This window comes from Schistocerca nitens, chromosome 5 (assembly GCF_023898315.1).
Source record: "Schistocerca nitens isolate TAMUIC-IGC-003100 chromosome 5, iqSchNite1.1, whole genome shotgun sequence".
Taxonomy (NCBI): Eukaryota; Metazoa; Arthropoda; class Insecta; order Orthoptera; family Acrididae; genus Schistocerca; species Schistocerca nitens.
The window spans coordinates 757,124,318-757,131,614 of record NC_064618.1 but is presented as its reverse complement, the minus strand read 5'-3'; positions in this window follow the sequence as shown (position 1 = coordinate 757,131,614).

Here is a 7,297-nt window from a genome sequence, read left to right as displayed (position 1 = left end):
GCTTTCCCGCTGTCAGATTCGTTGGCTTCACCAGTTCACAACCAAACTGTTGCAATCCAACCAAACCTAAACCTCGGGCTACGCTACCTATCAGTCTGTCACCACAGGAATTTTCCCATTGCCACGGTCGTTGGCTTCGCCAACTCACAATCAAACGGTTGTAGTGTAACCTAAACCAGACCTCAAGTTACGCTACATATCAGTGTATTACAACAGTAGGATTCGTTAGTTTTGCCAACTCACATCCAAATCATCACGTTCCATCCTAACCTAGACCTCCGGCTAAACCAATCCATTATTTCGACACTAAGCTGTTCTCACGAGGTAACTACTTACTCGGAAATTCGGAACTTCTTAAAAAATTCCAAGAAATACATTTCTCTTTTTACTCCACCTCCTCCTCGACATGTACTCAATTGCTATCAACAGATTCGCTAGCACTGACATCAAACAATTGCCTATAGCAGCACTCAATGAAAGAACCACCGTAGAGCAAATCACTGTTACACAAAACTAGCACAGAAATGAAAATTACGGTAATAGTGTACGCACCGGTGCTTACTAATTGCGGATTATTATCTCCAATAGGTTGACGTCCAAGAAATCAAGGCTACCTATGAACTATTAAAATAACCATCCTAATAACTTAAAACCAAACATGAAACAAAATTAACCAAACAGAAGCAACTAGAGAAATTAAAATAAAAAATAAAATTGCACCTCTATTCCAAAACAGAAACTGCACTCTTTCTTTGGCACATATTTCGCGACGTTACTAATATTTGAAATATTCAAATCCCACGCAGAGATTAATAAATTACTTTCTGTATTAATCAACGAGATTACGATAAATTGCCTGTTGGCTTCTGTCTCGGGTTCTTCGGCCGATATTCATCTAATGATTTTACTGACGTTTCGCCAGCAATAGTGGCTGACATTGTCAAAGCTTCACACTCCATTTCCGGTGGTGAACTGGAGCCGAGCTCGCGGCCGCAGACTATATGTACCTGGTGCGCCAACGTCCGAGGGCTTCTCCGCGGTCATTTCCGGTGCGGTTCTCCTCTTGTTACCTGCGACGGTCGTTCCTGCTGTACGGGAAGCCAGGATCCGTTTACCTTAAGGCTGTCCTCTTTCTTGTTAAAGCTGTTCGCGTGTTTTTGTATTTCCACAGCTTCTCTGAACAAGCGCGTGTGATAGTGCTTCTCTACGGCGAGAACTTCCGAGTCGGCGAATTTTATTACGTGGTCAGTCTCGCTCAGTGCGTGCTCTGCCACGGCCGATTTCTCCACTGCCCCAACCTGTAATGTCGCTTATGATCTTTGATCCTGGTGTTGATTGACCGTCCAGTCATTCCGACATAAACTTTTCCGCATGTGCATGATATGAGGTATATTCCTGACATTGTAAGTGGGTCCCTTTTCTCTTTTGCCGATTTCTGACACTCTTTGTTCTTCCTTGATAATCGTCTTTATGCCACGTTTGCGCAATATACGGGCGATTCTGTCCGTCACTCTGGGAATGTATGGCAGAAGGGCCGTACTCGACATTTCTTTTTCTGATTCGTTACTTCGCCGAGTGTTTGGCTCTGTTACACTTCTAATATCATTTTTGTAGTACCCATTGCTCCTCAGAACACTTTCCAGGTGTTGCATTTCGCGTCTGAGGTGCTGCGGCTCACATATCCGTCCTGCTCGCGTTACGAGCGTATTAATCATGGCTCTTTTCTGGCTCGGGTGGTGGTTGGATAGTTTGTGCAGGTATCGGTCCGTGTGTGTCGGTTTTCGATACACGCTGTGTCCCATGTTTTCGCCATCCCTTGTGATAAGCACATCTAGAAATGACAGTTTTTTGTCCTTTTCTGCTTCCATGGTAAATTTTATTTTGGCATGGAGGCTGTTCAAGGGTCTTAGGAAGTCATCGAGCTTTTCTTCACCATGGCTCCACACAACGAAAGTATCATCGACGTATCTGTACCACACCATAGGTTTGCAAGTCGCCAAGTCCAGTGCCTGTGCTTCGAATTGTTCCATGAAGAAGTTGGCCACCACTGGACTAAGAGGACTACCCATGGCGACGACTTCCAGCTGTTCGTAGAAATCGCCATTCCACGTCAAATAGTTCGTGGTGAGACATGCATGGAGGAGCTTTGTGATGGCTTGCTGGAAAATGGAACCTATGTGCTCCAGAGCGTCACTGAGTGGCATTTTCATAAACAAAGAAACAACATCAAAGCTAACCAGGACGTCGTTTGGTGCAAGTTTCAGTTTCTTCAGCTTCTCAATGAAATGTCCTGAGTCCTTTATGTCGGTCTGCCCCACGTGTGGCTGGAGCAGATAGGCCAAGTGTTTTGCCAGTTTATAATCCGCGGCAGCGAGCTCGGCTCCAGTTCACCACCGGCAATGGAGGGTGAAGCTTTGACAATGCCAGCTACTCGTGCTGGCGAAACGTCAGTAAAATCATTAAATGAACGTCGGCCGAAGAGCCCGAGACTGAAGCCAATAGGCAGTTTGTCAACAAGTGGCCACGAGAGCCTTAACAATTTTGAGATTACGATAGATAGAATGTAAGGCTACACACAAATTTAATTCAGAATACGCACCAAAACGTGACGTCATAGCAACCATTACGTCACAGGCCAAAGCCGACGGCTAGTATCGAACATTCCTCTAGATCCAGGTGGACATATGTTTCCAACACCTGAGTAGATTGCTACAATATTTGGAAATTATTTTGCATCTTTTCATGGAACAAATATTTCACGTTGCAACGTGGGATGGAATCATTAACAGTACTTGTACAATCAAGATATCCCGAAATCGAAAGGAAAAAATCAATAATTTGCATGGAAGTAGGAGAACTTTCATCGGCTTTTGATTTTTGAGGTAAAGAGCCAAATGGAATGAAATGAAGCGGTCCTTTGCGAAAAGACATGTTCTCTGGACTGCCTCGTCGTCCGAAAATTTGAGTAAAGTTATCCAGGTTACCATTACAAGGTAAAATTCGTCATCTCTGTATTAATATTCTCTAAACACGTCTGAACGCAAGTAGCACAAAAAACTGTAAAATATTCGACGTAGTCACGTTCTTAAGCTGCAAGTGTTTGTGACGAGCACCTGCTGGTAGCTTCGGATATTGAAAAATGTTATTTTTACCGTCTAACATTTGCTTTCAAATATTTCAAAAACTAATTCTTTCGAATCATCTAGAACTCCGTCAATGAAATTTTGAAAATCGAATGAAAAGAGATGCGAGAATTCCGTTAGCGAGTGCGCTATTATGCCAATACTGGCTGCAAAGTGAAGTAACACGTCGCTGACCAGTCAGAGCGTACATGCAGGAATGACCTACCATTTTAGCCTGCGTACCTACACTTGATACAATTTTACAACAGCACCACGACCGCCAAGTACACCTGACAACAAAAAAGTCCATCTGTATGTAGGGAAAAGTAAAAATGACTGCTCACTTACTTGTTCCTCAACAGATTCTCGTCAGATACTGGTTTCCTGTCTTCTTCTTAGAACTCGAGAAAGTTCGCACACCCTTAGAAACCAAGTATCACTGTAAGCTGTTAGTTAAATAGCGCACGACACTTAATACAGCACAAGTAGCAACTCAGAAAGAGTACTCTCGTCACGAATAAGTATCGCAGTGATGCCAGGCAACTGCTCGTGACGTATCACGCGGTGATTCATTGTTGAGAGTGTTGTCCTGGACCGATAGTAAAAAATTACAATCGCATTGTCGGTACCATAGCTTTTTATTGATCATACGTTTTATGTAACTGAGTTACCACGATCGTGATTCTTCAAACTATTAACAAAAGTAGATCAACAAATCGTTAACACGGGAATTTCTCACCTGAATGACTTAACAAGCTAGGATTGAGTGTAAACTTTGTCCTAAATTCTGTTGCTTCCACATTCTATACTTCATTGTAACGGTTCACTTGACAAGTTTACTGAATCGGACTTAAAGTTCAGGAGGAAAAATTACGTTTATCACTACAACAATATTAGAATACAGGCCTGTTGCTTTAATCCCATTTTCATAAACAACAGAACGTCGTTTTGTCCCGAAAATTACGGTTATATCATAGTCAAAAGTATTAGACCAACCCGAATTGAGTTCCACCTGATTTCTGTGCAACCAATAGAACCTAACTTCATTGCAAATCTTATAATCTCTTTTTGGTACAGTCGTTTGACTGTGCGAAATGGTTACTACAAGAGACCATCAGATATTATTCCTCCATACGAGAATGAGTGGCTATGCTAGTTAACATTTCGAGAGTGCAAATATCAGGCAGCAAGACGATAGAAATGATGTAGTCTTCACTATTTTTGATTCACAAGTAACAGAGTGTGCACATGCTTAACTTGAAATAACTTGGTGTAAACTTCTGTGCTGGACGAGGATCTGAACATAGAACCTAATCGATTGTTAATTAAACACTGTCAAATGTTGGACATCAAAATTTTTACCAGCACCGACTAATTGAAACCCAAATGACGAAACAAAATTGATTTGCCTCGCCAGGATTTCAACTCGGCAACCACCGCGGTTGTTTCCTAGTCAGAATGGAGATGGCTAAAACATCGGTTTATTTAACCAGCAGCGAGGTGTGGGTACGTTTGAAGTTCTGTGCTGACCCGGAGTGGAACGTCTTGATACGATTGTTCTTGAGTACACACGAAGAGACAGTAACTATCGAAATATTTTTCACCTATAGTTAGTAGCCGTATGTTTCAATATAAAACGATGTGATGTAAAGTTTGTATATGACTGGAAGTCGAAACTATCACCAGTCGTTATAGTTGACAAAGCAGGGAGATATGTTAAAAATCGTAATTTTTCCATGTGTGATTAGGTATGCTCGTGCTACACCTTGAAGTAAGGACATGAAATTTTTTCTGCTGGTCCACTATACTTAATCAGTCACTTGGCTTTAGTATAGAAGTTAGGAATTTGGTTGCAATGGAACATCAAGTTTAATGCTGATTTGGAATCATCGCGCTCACTACGTCGTTCAGTTGGAATTACCATAGGTGAAGAGCGTCCGCTTGTACTCGTTAAATATGGCTGCCTGAAATGCGAAACAAACCCAGTCTTTAAGGATGTAGTGTGGGATCTAAGAGGGTTGTTATTCGGACTGTGGCTGTGACTTGGGCAGACATGGCGCTCAATAGTTTTACTAAGGCTTTATTTATAATGCTGGAGACCAGCTTAACATGATGGAAAACATTACTGTACAACCAAAGTTACTTTTTGCCACGAATAAACGTGAAGAGAGCTTGAATAAGATAAAACTTCTTCATAAAATAATAGCAATAAATAATACAAACAATACAATCTATCCCTTTACAGAAAACCATATACGAAGTAACACTTTTGCGTGGTTCTAAGAGACTTGAACGGATGTACGAGGTGCATTCAAGTTCTAAGGCCTCCGATTTTTTTTCTAATTAACTACTCACCCGAAATCGATGAAACTGGCGTTACTTCTCGACGTAATCGCCCTGCAGACGCACACATTTTTCACAACGCTGACGCCACGATTTCATGGCAGCGGCGAAGGCTTCTTTAGGAATCTGTTTTGACCACTGGAAAATCGCTGAGGCAATAGCAGCACGGCTGGTGAATGTGCGGCCACGGAGAGTGTCTTTCATTGTTGGAAAAAGCCAAAAGTCACTAAGAGCCAGAACAGGTAAGTACAGAGCATGAGGAATCACTTCAAAGTTGTTATCACGAAGAAACTGTTGTGTAACGTTAGCTCGATGTGCGGGTGCGTTGTCTTGGTGAAACAGCACACGCGCAGCCCTTCCAGGACGTTTTTGTTGCAGTGCAGGAAGGAATTTATTCTTCAAAACATTTTCGTAGGATGCACCTGTTACCGTAGTGCCCTTTGGAACGCAATGGGTAAGGATTACGCCCTCGCTATCCCAGAACATGGACACCATCTATTTTTCAACACTGGCGGTTACCCGAAATTTTTTTGGTGGCGGTGAATCTGTGTGCTTTCATTGAGCTGACTGGCGCTTTGTTTCTGGATTGAAAAATGGCATCCACATCTCATCCATTGTCACAACCGACGAAAAGAAAGTCCCATTCATGCCGTCGTTGCACGTCAACATTGCTTGGCAACATGCCACACGGGCAGCCATGTGGTCGTCCGTCAGCATTCTTGGCACCCAACTGGATGACAATTTTCGCATTTTCAGGTCGTCATGCAGGATTGTGTGCACAGAACCCACAGAAATGCCACCTCTGGAGGCGATCTGTTCAACAGTCATTCGGCGATCCCCCAAAACAATTCTCTCCACTTTCTCGATCATGTCGTCAGACCGGCTTGCGCGAGCCCGAGGTTGTTTCGGTTTGTTGCCACACGATGTTCTGCCTTCATTAAACTGTCGCACCCACGAACGCACTTTCGACACATCCATAACTCCATCACCACATGTCTCCTTTAACTGTCGATGAATTTCAATTGGTTTCACACCACACAAATTCAGAAAACGAATGATTGCACGCTGTTCAAGTAAGGAAAACGTCGCCATTTTAAGTATTTAAAACAGTTCTCATTCTCGCCGCTGGCGGTAAAATTCCATATGCCGTACGGTGCTGCCATCTCTGGGACGTATTGACAATGAACGCGGCCTCATTTTAAAACAATGCGCATGTTTCTATCTCTTTCCAGTAAGGAGAAAAAAAAATCGGAGGCCTTAGAACTTGAATGCACCTCGGATAACAAAACAAAACGTCTTCTTAAAATAATAATAAGTAATACGAACAATACAATCAGGTTACACACAGGCAGCTTTTATACAGTGTAACGCTTTGCATTATACGGCCTGCAGCCTTCTGTAACTATGACAATAGTCGCTTATTATACCAAAAATATTGAATTATCTGCTACTGAAAGTTGAGTAAAATCTCTACTAGCTACTTCTTGCCTGACTGCTACTAACGTCTCCCAATCACCTAGACATCACCTATCAATACGCTACTCAACTAATCACTCTTACGTCTATGTGACCAGTATGCCACTTACATGTGGAAGGTGCATCTAAAAAGTTCGGCGAATAGTCTCAGAAAATAAAAGAAACTAGAGTTAGAAACGAAACACGTTTATACGACTTCACAGTAATCACCTTTAGCTGGAACATGTTCTGATATCGCTTGTAAAGCGCCTGAAAATTGTCAATAAACAGTTCTTGTGGAAACACTGGTCACGCCGCATCACAGGATATGAGACCGGCTGCTCACAATATGGTCCAGAGACTAAGAGACTGTTAGT